Source organism: Gossypium hirsutum, chromosome A11, assembly GCF_007990345.1.
Source record: "Gossypium hirsutum isolate 1008001.06 chromosome A11, Gossypium_hirsutum_v2.1, whole genome shotgun sequence".
NCBI classification, from domain to species: Eukaryota; Viridiplantae; Streptophyta; class Magnoliopsida; order Malvales; family Malvaceae; genus Gossypium; species Gossypium hirsutum.
In genome coordinates, this window is record NC_053434.1 from 65,690,967 (window position 1) to 65,704,332 (window position 13,366).

The following is a 13,366-nucleotide window of genomic DNA, read 5'->3' on the forward strand; positions in this document are numbered from 1 at the left end:
AAAGGGTAAAAAAAAATTTCTCCCTTTCTACTCTGCTACCCTTCCTACTCTGCTAGGGCGCAAAACAGATTGGTCCATGCTGCTAATCCGCCTAGACCACGAAGAACAGTGGCCGGAGAAGCCACACTCAGGTACATTCGACCCTTTCGCTTTCTTTTTCCCTTTCTTTTGTTGTAAAAAGACTTTAAATAGTAAAATCAAAACAACAAATCACCTTTTGAAAAGAAGAAAAATCATTCTCATTTAATTGAAAAAACCTGCTCCCAATATGAAAAACTCAGATTCTGCTATCTATTTTCTTTATATCCCTTTTGTATTCGTACTATATCCCTCCAATTAAAATTACATCCGGTTTCCCCTTTTATAACCGAATAAGAAGAAATAATAAAAGAAAATAAAAAAATTTCCTTAGATATTTCTGCTATTTTGTTGTCAATTGCTATCGTGGTTGCGGTTATTCTGCTGCAAGTACGAATGGCGTGCAGAAGTCATTCGTGGGTGCATCGACGTGGAGTGTAGGAGCTGCGGCGCAAACTGCTTTCCAAAACCCCTAGGGTTTCTGCGATGTTTTTTGAAAATGTTGGATTAGATAGATTGGGCTTAAGGTTTCTATGTTTTGGGTCTTGGGTTTGGTCTGTATATTTGTTTTTGTTTCTTTGTTTTGTATGTGCATGGGCCCAGGCAAATTTGGTCCTGTACACCGCGTAATGAAGGGTCGAGTGAATGGTTTAGGATATCCCCTGAATGAACGACTGATGTCATACTTAGAGTTAGCTGAATTCGAGTCAATAGCATTTATCTGGACGTTTAATTTGCGGTATGATTTAATATCCGTATTAGTCAAGCGTTGGCACCTAGAGACCCATACTTTTCATTTGCCGTGTGGAGAGTGCACTGTCTCTCTGGAGGATTTTGCATTGCAGCTTGGGCTCCCTAACGACAGAAGTGCCGTAACGGGCGTAAGTATGATAGCTGAGCCAACTGCCCTTTGTTATAGCCTACTAGGAGTCTTACCCAACGATGCTGAGTCCAAATTTACGGGTTTGAGATTTTCATAGCTGAAAGCCAATTTTGAACATTTATCAATTAATGCCACTGAGCAGAAGGTGATATGCGTAGCTCGAGCGTACATTATGCATATTATAGGGGGTGTACTGATGCCGGATGTGAACAATAATAGGGTTCATTTGATGTATTTACCCATATTAACTAATTTGCAGAATATTCGTTCATATAGTTAGGGTTCTGCAGTTCAAGCTATGTTGTATTGTGAGTTTTGTCACACGACAAAGCCTGATACCGTAGACATAGGCAGATGCCTTATATTGCTGCAGCCATAGGCTCTTTATCGGATGCCATTCTTGGAATTGGTTTGGCACTAAGCATACATATTTCCACTAGTGAATAGGTGATAAAATTTAACTTGTTATAGCAATTAATTGACATTTTTTTCTAATCATACTATTCTAACAATATTATTCTAACATGTAATTTGTTTTTGTAGATAGATTTCTTATCCGGGTATTGGAAGGTTATACGCTGTCCTGATATAATGTCTGATGATTGAACATGTCGGAGAAGAGGTAAGCTATTCCAATATCCATGACATGTAATTATTTTGTATATCTTACTCAAATTGTGCTAAATTTTAACCATGTTATTAATCGTGTAGTTTATCTAGATGTTGTATCGAAGATCAAAAATTTCAGTTGTTATACCCTCATCTGCCCATATTCATTCTTACATGTGGTGTATTAGCGCACCAATTATCAATTTCCAGACAGTCGAGTGGTATAACGGGGATTGAGTACACCAGCAGTTTGGTTGCATCTAGTATATCCTAGCTCCACCAATGTAGTTGGGGAAGATTCACAGGATTAAAAAGAGAGGAAAACATTGAAATAATTAGAAGCTTATGTACCAGAAATATATTCAATGTGGGATAATCGGATGGCGCGAATACCTCAGATGTATTTTTTTATTTGCAACAAACGTTAGAGTACATACAATGATACTCCAGTACTAGAAAACCAAATTTTCTTGGTGGGCAGTCGACTTTAGTCCCCTCGCCCATGCATCAACTTGGAGCATACGAGCCAGTACTCGATATAGAGGCCAAGCTAGAGCCAAAGCCCGAGCCTGAACGGTCGCATACACGTAATAGTTTTTATCATCTAGAGTTGCGGGTCAATAACTATTTCTCGGGCTCGTCAGGACACGAATATCATTCCAGGTTTGATTTCTTTAGTGCAGTACCGCCGTAGTACAACACTCTTCCTGGCTCGTATCCATTGTATTACTCCACTCCTCTTGAGTCATATCCACCGCAGTACAGCAATCCTTCTAACTTAAGTTCATCGATGGCATTCGGGGTATATGATTTTCCTTCCGTGTTTCACACACCCCCACCTGCGATTGAAGAGGATGTTGATCACCGTGATCACCCACAATATGAACGTCGGCCATGCAGAAATATACCCCTAGGACCACACCATCAAACCATCAATCTTAAGGGTTTCTTGCAATTTAAATATTACAAAGTTTGTACTTTTTTATTCTAAAAAAATATAAATCAAGAAAAAGATAATCTTTGTATTTATTTAATTAGATTAATTGCAACATTAAAACTTGAAACAAACTTTGTAATATAAATTTTGTAATATAAATTAAATATATTACAACATTAAAACTTGGAACAAACTTTACAATATAAATTAAATACATTACAACATTAAAACTGTAACATCCCGAATTAGGGTCTAGTCGGAATAGTAGTTTCGAGACCACAAATCTGAGTTAAAAATATTTATTTTATGATTCTTATGAGGGTTATGTTATGAATGCATGCATGTGTGAAAGTTTCGTGAAGAAATTCTATGCATAAAATGTCTAATTGCATTTTAGGGACCAAATTAAATAAAATGTAAAACTTCCATTCTAGAAACTTCAAGCATGAAATTGTTTTATATTATGAATTGGAAGGTCCTAATTAGCAATTTGATCAATTTCTATAATTTTGGACAACAATGGACATGCATAGGAAAAATGTAAAAGAGAAACTCTAGGGGTATTTTGGTCATTTGGTAATTAAAAGAATAAAAAGAGAAAAATAAGTCAAAATTGGTGTCCATCTTCTTCCTTCATTGTCGAAAATTTCAAAACACCATAGCTAGGGTTTGTTCAACATTTTCAAGCTTGACTGTAAGTGCATCCTAGCCCCGTTTTTAATATTCTTTGCATTTTTAAAGTCATTGAAACATGATCTACCCATTTCTAGCTATATTTTAAGGTAGGTTTCATGTATAAAATTTGACCCATGTGTGATATGCATGTATTTTGATTATTAATGGAGGAATATGAATGTTTAAGGCATGATAAACATCTTTTACTAGGTGATTTTGAGTGAAAACATCTAAACAAAGGACTTGCTTGTAAAAGTGTTAAGGTGAGTAGTAATAATGTAAAATAAAAGAAAATATGGGCTGATATGAGCAGAATAAAAGTTTGGCTAAGCTTGGGTAACCAAGAAAATGCAAGCATTCTATTTTACGAGCTTAGGGACTAAATTGTAAATATGTGAAAGTTTAAGGGCTAAAATGTAAATTTGAAAAGCATGACTTATTGACCCATTTGAATAATGTGAATAATAAATAAGTTAAATTTGGCATTATAGATCAAGAAAAATGTAAACCGGGACTTGATCGAGAAAAGAATAAAAGTACACGACGATTGAACTCGATTATCATCATTTTGTACCGAGGTAAATACATATGCAAATAATGTGGTGTTTTAGTATATTTTAATGTTTTAATATATTGTAATAAATTTTTTATTGTAATTATGAGTTATATGTTTGCTGATTGTTATGAAAGCATGAATGTTATTATGGTCGTTATCCACAACGTTACGAGCAAGTACAATGGAGATACTATATGCAAGTGAGGAAAAACCCCATTTGAACCTTAAGAATAGTTTAGGATACAAGTGACATGTCACTAGGAACTAAGATGTCCGAACTCATTGAGTGGTCCGGGTTCGTGAGATATGTGGCATCCGAACCCATTGAGAGGTCCGAGTTCATTATGGATGCGAGCATTTGAGCTCTTTAAGAGGTCCGAGTTCATAGTGGATGCGATTCATGTAACATCCGAGCTCGTTGAGAGGCCCGAGTTCATTATGAATGCGAGCATTCGAGCTCGTTGAGAGGTCCGAGTTTATAATGGATGCGATTCACGTAACATCCGAGCTCATTGAGAGGTCCGAGTTCATTATGGATGTCTTACATGTTATGTGGTAGCTTCGACTACGTTGTATACGTGGCACTTATGTGCAAGGTTTCAGTGTATCTAATAGTATTCTGAGAGTTCAATGGGTAATGTAATGAATGTAATGAGAGTCCCAATGAGGACATATGAAAGAGGTATAGTTATAGATACTTTACGATGAGTACAGGTATGTATGCTAAACCTATGAGTAATGCCTTAATAAAGATCGATTTACGATGAGCAAGTATATATGTGCGTATGATGAGTAAGTAGAAAGGTTTGAATGATGAATAATCTTTATGTATATGTTGCTATGTTTCTATATGTTGATTCCTTACTACCATTTCATATTATTTGTATGTAGACTTACTAAGCTTTAATGCTTACTCCCCTCTCTTTCCATCCTTTGTAGTTCCACCAAGCTAGCTGGGGAAACAGAAACTATCGGAGTATTCGATCACACTATCAAAAGACTATTGGGTATAGTGAAATTATTATTTTGAGTATGGCATGTATAGGAAACTTGGTCATTTTGTGGTATGTGTCATGCTATTTGGCCAAATTAAGAAGGCCTATGGTAATGATGATTCATTTTGTAATGGTCATGTGATATAGCTCATATTTGATCATTTGGATTGTAATCTAATTACCCATACATGCATGTGCTAGTGTTTTGATGGTAGGATATGTTATTGCTTGGTGAGTGCAGGATAATGATGTGATATGTTGTTGATCGATAAATGTATGGTAAAGTATGAATTGGGTGCTAAAGGATAAGGGATGATCTAATGGCTTAAAATGACTATAAGTATGAATGCACAATTTGAAGTCATGATAATGAGTTTAATAATGCTTGAAGTTGGTGTGAAATGCCTCTAAATAGTGTAACAAATGAATGTGCAATAGGATGACTTTATGAAGATGTGAGAGTGCCTTGGTGTTGAATATTTGAGTGCTTGAATATGTCATGTTGCATGTTATAAAGTATTTTGGAATGTATGGGTGACTATTGGCTTGGAAAATAGCCCTTAAATGGTTCACAAGGGTAGACACACGGGCGTGTCTCTGGACTGTGTGTGACACACGGTCTGCCTCATGGGCGTGTTGAATGGCCATGTGTCCCCTGCACCTAAAATTCCTATGTCAGTATGCATGGTAGTAAACACACGGGTAGAGACACGACCATGTGTCTCAACCGTATTGAGGACACGGCCTAGCGCACGAGCGTGTGCCTTGGCCGTGTGCCCTTTTATGAGTGATGACGTCATAAATAGAATGTCCAAGTTTTTAGATATGGGCGATGACACGGGCGTGTCTAGGCTGTGTGAGAGACACAGGCCCGGGACACGGATGTGTGCTCGGTCGTGTGAAAATCCCTGTAAGTTCGAAATGAAAAATAAATTCTAGAAATTCCACACGGGTATAGGACACGGGCGTGTACATTGCCTCCACACGGGCGTGTGAGGCTTTAACGTAGAAATTTTCTTAGAATTTTCCTAAGTTCTCGGTTTAGTTCCAAATTATTTTTAATTTATGTTTTAGACCTCGTAGGCCATAATAAGGATAATATGATCTTGATTAATCGGTTTTAATTTGGAATGAAATTTTATGACCCGTATTTTCTAAAAATGCCCTATTTATATACGGTAATGCCTCGTACCTTGTCCCGATCTCGGGTACGGGTAAGGGGTGTTACAAAAACTTGAAACAAATTTTATTAGGTACGTTGGATTACATAAATCCAATTCCTACCTGATCGTGACGATTGTCCAATATGGTAGTTACACTGCGAGTATTTACTCCGATTATAACTAAATAATATGCATAATCCACAATGCTTACAGTCGGATTTCTCCCTAATTTCCATTTCATTATGGATTTTGGATGATTGCGGGTGACCTTTCAGATTCCTACGCAACCCTTTATCTTAGATAAGCTCGAAAGTCGTCGGACGCACCTCCCACTTAGACAGGTCAAGTAGGACGGGGAGCTCATTCTCCAAGACATGCAATGTGCGCTCGAGAGTGTACACATCATCGAAAAATTATTCAACATTGAGCGAGACTTTAGCACACGTTGCCACGACATGCGCACATGGATAATGAAGTGTTTGGAACATCCTACAATCGCACCGTCTGTTTTGGAGATCAACTCCATAAGACCTAGGTGGTATACCAGGTCGACAATCGATGGTCTCCGTAATTTGAAACGTTTCAAAACATCATGAATATACTTCTACATTCATCAACCTCGCCATTCGACAACTTGCAACCATTACATCCCTAACATTTTCGACAAACACGTGTCCTGCCTCCATATGGTTGACTTGTTGCTGTCTCATTCTTGGTATCAAGGTAGCCAACCTGTAGCATGTAGCTAAGAAAACATATGAAATCAGAAAATGTCGTGTTTTCAACAACATAAAGTTAATCCCCTCCACTAAGTTTGTGGTCATATGACAATAGCAAAAGCCTTCGTCAAAACTTTGAGCCCATTGCCACTACTCTATGGTACCAAACCACTATCAGAAAGATGTGTTCGTTTGACCCTCCATATCACTCTCAAGTCAAGTCATTGTTTGGTAAAAAATGTGTGGCTCTAGCTCATGCGTTGTATATATATTACAAAAAGATAAGTTACAGTATTGCCCTAAAACATTAAAACTTATATTGAAAAGATAATGTTATCATTTACCCATTTTCACAACTTGTCTCCACCAGTTTGCATTATTATAATCTCGATAGAAGTTAGTCGTGATGTGCCGGATGCAGTAAACGGATCTACAGGGCATACCGAATGCCTAATAGTGGCAATTAATCATTTCATTTTATCAGAGATGATGTAAATATTATCATTGCTTATTACATACCTCCGGAGGTTGGTAAGAAAGAATTCTCACGATTCTATGTTCTCATTATCTACGATGCCAAATGTTATCGAGAATAAGAAGTAGGATCCATGTATATTTTCCGTATAGTCAGATCTTATCTACTAGCACAAATGGCTTGTAGTGGGGAAATGCGCGCACACATGGATCAAATGTCTAGAACATCCAATAAAAAATTCTTTTTCACGGTTGTAGTTGGTCATCCGAGACGTAATAAGGTCGTGTCTATAACTCAATGACAGTCCCCGGTACGTACTCCCACATAGCGGCTATCCATCACTATAGCTCATTGTACGACACATCAAAATCCCCATACAATTGCTCTATTGCTATCTGTTTAGCTATCCACGCCTTCCGGTATGATACTCGATACTAGAACTGTGCCTGCATTTCATTAACCAGTACCGAAACTTTAATGGTAGGCATGTCCTTTACCATTGGCATGATACACATACAGATAGTTTTGGAGTTAAGTTTCTAATGATCTTTTGTCATACATGTTGATGTACATGTGTGAGGACCAACAAATTTTCGTATCTCCCACATCTACGACTTTTGAATAAATGCAGCTCGTACCCGCCAATTGCAGCCTTCCATCGACATCTAACACTCCCTAATATATAATATCGGTTTAGACACTACGACTTTGTAGTCCATTAATATATTCATGTTATACCGCTTAATAGTATTTCAAGATCGGAATCTACTGCCAGCCAATGAGCAGGTAGTATTTCAAGGTACTCCAGGAACTCAGCTACATGCCTCGCGTCGGGGTTTATGAGCGACATGTATGGCCCAGTATTATTGTGTATCGCAATATGTCGAATCTAGTTTCCGACTAAAGACACGTTAATGTTTTCATCGTTATTCACGTCTTCATCGTCAATATCATCAGGGACCTAGTCCACATCGGGATCACTATCACTATCGACCTCATGATCATAAGGATCATTACTATCGTATCCATCATCACCAACCACATCAATATCAGGTGCAACATTAAGATCGATATCGATCTCGCATATAGTCGATTCACTATCAACGTACAATATTGGAGCCATCATACACGGTTCTTGAGCTCCATGTTCTATACCTAATGCAGTGAGATCTTTAGTTGGCTCCACACCAGCTAACTCAACAAATAATTAAATCGGTGCATTTTGGTCACTCAATTCCCACAATAAATAACGATAATTGTCTCCATGTCTTCATTGTCTACAAGTTCTATTTCGGTGAATTTGATGGGATCTGTCGAAACTGGAAACTTGTAGAAAAGTTTCGAGATCCTTCTTTCACAACGCATAACAATTTTTTCGCTAATCATTTCCTTCACACCATCAAATGTGACATTTCTTTTAAATCTCGTTGCTATTTTTTGGCAACATTCAAATATACATTCAACAGTTGTTGTCAAGATGATTCCATCAAAATAAATGTATACAAAAAATTGATTATCCATCTTCAATACTCAATCTATTAAAAAATAAAAAAAATTCTCAAAACAATTTCGAATAGCATAAAAATACTTACATAAAACATTTAATGAATAAAAATAGACCATTTCTAACAATATCAAATTTATTGTCATTTCTAACAATATCTATGACAGAAATATTCTCAGTATTTATCTATTTTTTTCTGTTGTTATCACTAACTAACAATTACTTTATAATAGTTATTAACATAAAAACTTTCAAATATATTTAAAAAATTTTAAACATAACATTCATAACCAAACAAATAAAAATAAACCTTAAACAAATAATTAATCTAAACACAAAACTTACTAACAAATCACAATAAACAAAATAACTTTAAAACAAAACATAAAAATAATACTAAACAAACTATATAATACAAATAAAATAATTTTTTCTTATCATAATCTATTCTATTTGAAAATAACAATAAAAATAAAAATACATTTTCTTTCTTTCTTCTCTTCTCCATTTCTTCCTCTTTATGTTCTGCTATTTTTTTTAATTGATACTAAAATTGTGCCAGATGGGGAAGAAGGGGAAAATGAGACTGGTGCCACCTATTAGATAAGGTCACCAGTGCCGCCTATCAGATAGGGGTCACTAGTGTTGCCTATCAGATAGGCACCATACCTACCATACCCCTTCCGTATAAAATACCACGTATATACCATTTTTGATAAAGTGGTGCCGCTTATCAATTTGCCTAGACAAAGTAGTGCCGCCTATCAATTTGACACTACTATTAAATTTTTTTCAGTTTTCAGTCAAATTTGTCAGAATTCTATGGTGATGTCGCCTATGCACCACCCTCCACCTGTTTGAATGTACCATTTTGATACATAATTTTTTTAACATGTCATTTTAATAAAATTTTTTAATTTTATAATATATAGGTAAAAAAACCCCAAAAATCATAATACAAAATACAACACTTGAATTTACACGATAATGATAGAAATTATTTTTTAAAAAAAAAGTAAAAGTGATACGGGAGATTGTACTTTCAGTTTCCTAACCGTAGATGGGACAGCTGTCAGGCAACCAATATTTTTCCCTTAAAAATCTATTTCTTTATTAAGATATTTTTCTCAAAAAGAAATCACATGTGCAAAGTTAAATCTATAGAAGCATGAACCCCCCACCAAGACGAGGCACACGTGCGACTTGGCAAGCTCCAAAATATCAGAACAATTAGCGTAGGGCATTATTGTAATTTTGGGAAACGTACGTTACGTATGGACCGTATCGGAGTATAAAGAATTTCTGTACGGGCAGTATTATGCAATGTCACGTGATATTGTGTTGCATATTCATTGAATATGAATCTGTTCTTTATTTTATTTTTTTCTATACATTTACTTGTCTGCAAAATCTTGGATTGTTAAAACTATAGATACGGTCGGTCCATTCAATTGAAATAAAGAGTGAAAAGGAAATGCAATTTTTTTTTTTTTAAATCTGATAAGTATGGAACTCCATGTCATCCAAATAAGCTAGAATCCATGCACATATTTGTTCCTGATAATGCCAACCAATTCTCGATTGTTGCATTGAATATTTCTATCCGGAAATATATTGTCCCAATCATATGGCTGAAAAGGAAGAGCAAATATACCAATATATCTTATTTTTGTTCTTAATCTCTACAACACATTTAAAAAATTAGTTTAATATATTATTTATGGTTAAACCATTTCACACTTTATTCATTGGATGTAATAACGTTAAAGATTTCCTTTATGACATAATTGAAGTGTTTGGACTCAAAATATAAAATGGGTTTTGTGTTGTAATGAAAAAAGAAGCCAATTCTAGTTAAAAGTAAAACTGAGCTAACAAATAGAAGATTAGTTAAAAGAAATAAGAAATCCATCGCTGAATGAGGAAAGCATAAGTTTGATTAGTTGTGGATGGACTGGAATGCACTGAATTCAGAGTTGGGACACATTGATTGAGCAGTTTAAGTTTGAAATCGTTGCCTTTTCTTTTAATATATATAAAATGTCCTCCACTTCATTCTCTACATGTCAATTTCAAAATTAATTTAAAGATGAAAGGGAAGCAGGAGATGGGGTCTGGGCATGGGGTTTGGATAACATGCCAATTTACAAGCCAAGCCACCCGCCCCCTTTTATCATTCATTTCCCTTTTCTTTCCATCTAAAGTAATCATATTATATAAATGCTATTTTATTTAAATAAGTTAATCAATTTATGATCTCTTTTTAAGTTTTCCAAAGTTTCTTTTATACAATTTATAATTTTTATTAGAAATTTAGTTCAATAGCAATACAAAGTAGTCTCTAAATTTTAATTTGACAAAAATAAATTTAAATAATTACAATATATAAATACCTAACCATTAATTAATTAAAAGTAAATCAATTTAAATTATTACAATATCACAATTAAATAATTATTCTTTTCCTAAACTTTTGGGATTAAAATTATTCGAATTTAAAAATATCGTAAAAAATATATATATTTAAAATTTCAAACACATTTCCTTGCCACTGAATTTTGATTATTATTTTCTTCAATGATTTGGAGTTTCTTCTTGAAATAAAATTTAAAAAAAAAAATCTACAAACTACAATGTAACTTGGTTTTATTTTTACATTGAAAATGTGAGGTTCAAGACAATGATCCAAGAAGTTTGAGAATTCACAAGATTCACATGAAATAAATAACTAAAAACTTGGAAGGCAGTCGAAAATTATTATGGACCGTCCAACCATTCTGGTAATCGTCCCTCACACATATCTCTTCTTCCGATGAGCACATGGAAAACGTGGGGGCAAAATAAGGGAAACCGCGTCCACAAACTTCCGTCACCGCAACCAGACAAAAATGACAGTTGTAATGAAAAAAACATAAACCAAAGGCCGAACACACCTGCCTCTCTCTAACGCCCTACACGTTACTAAACCAAGCGGAAATTGATTGTTAACCCTCTGACACCTCAGCTCTATACGTCATATCTGCTTCTTATAACCCCCTTCTTTTCTCGCCACGTCATTAGTTTGTTGAACCTCAATGGACCCCATCCCCTTTTTTTTCCTCATCATCTCATAGCTTTTACTATAACTACATTTTATTACGTTCCCCCAACACAATAGTTTTTAAAGTAATACTAATATTTTTCTAAAAATAATTATATTTAAAATTTTAAAAATAAAAAATAAAAAATATTTTTTTAAATGTCTTTTTCGACGCTACTTATAAATTATGATAATTTAGATAAATTTGTCCCCAAATGATTAACTTATCACAATCTTTATAATAGTATATATTAATACTAATTATTTTCCAATACATGCTTTACATATAATTTTATGCGTTTAATTTTTAATTTTTTTAAATAATATGCTTTTTTAATTACTATAATTAATGTAAAGTAACATTTGTTAATCAAATTGTTAAAGATAATTAAAGTTTATTAACATATTTGACAATTCAAATAACTAAAATATTTTTACTATATTCACTGCAAGATATAATTTTATATAGAAAATTAATACAAAGCAAATTATTCAAAATAATAAACATAAATAACATATATAAATTATTTTGATCATTAAAATATTGTGCTAATAAAAATATCTAATCATCTTATAACATTTGTACAAAGTATAAAAAAATTCAATTTTTAATATTTGAATAAATTGGCCATGATATTTTATAGATATATAATTAGCATAATTATAATATATTGGATTATATAAATGCATTATTTATAAAGTTTTATATATGAAATATATAGTGACCTATTATATAAATGATTAAAGTTTTATTTAAAACTAGAGTAATATAATTTTTTTTTATTTTTGGTTAATGGAAATATAAATTATTCTAGTATGAAATTTATTTTTTATTTACTATTATACAAAAATTCATTTAATAAAATTTTTTAATTGAGTCAGAATACTTATTTATAAATATGATAAGTTTTTTTTAAACTAAATATTTTAAAAATTTTAAAAATCTTATTTATAAATGAGATAAAATTTATATAAAAAATCTAAATGGCAAATTAGTGTGAAGAGAAGCAAGAAAACATAGTTGCTGTCTCCTTTTGAACCGTCAATGAGATATAAGTGATGAGGAAGGACAGTGATGCCAGCTATAACGCATTAATTCATTTTGGTTGTTTATGAGAAATTTATGGTCGTAAAAAATATTTAGTTTTTTTAGTTAATCGAAAAAGACAGCATCTTTTGATTATGGTTAAGGGGATGATCCCTTCACTGTCCCATGATTCCCGCTATCGTAACTCGTATGCACCCATAGTACCATTCATTTTCTGCCCTATATTATTTATTTATTTATCTACTTATAGTATTCCATCCGATGCGATAGGATAGAAAGAAGAATAAAAGCAAAACGACGTAGCTTTTGGAAATTCTTAATGGCTAAGTCTCGACGAGATGTCATTTGGAATAAGAAATGTGACAACGTGCCTGATTTCTCTTCCTATATGCTTTTAATTTTTAGGCCAAGTTGGAATCACCCTCTACCTAAGTAACCTTTCCACATTGATTTAATAATGCTGTTCCTATAATTAAACTTAACGACCGCATTTTATGTTGCTTAAGCTAAAGGATCTATGGATTCTTCCATGTATCCACCTCCCACGTGATTTCTTAGTCTGACCATCACCCCGACGCCAAGTAAAATTTTATAGCACTAATTTTGATTTCAACCTTACTAACTTTATTCCCTTACCATTATTTA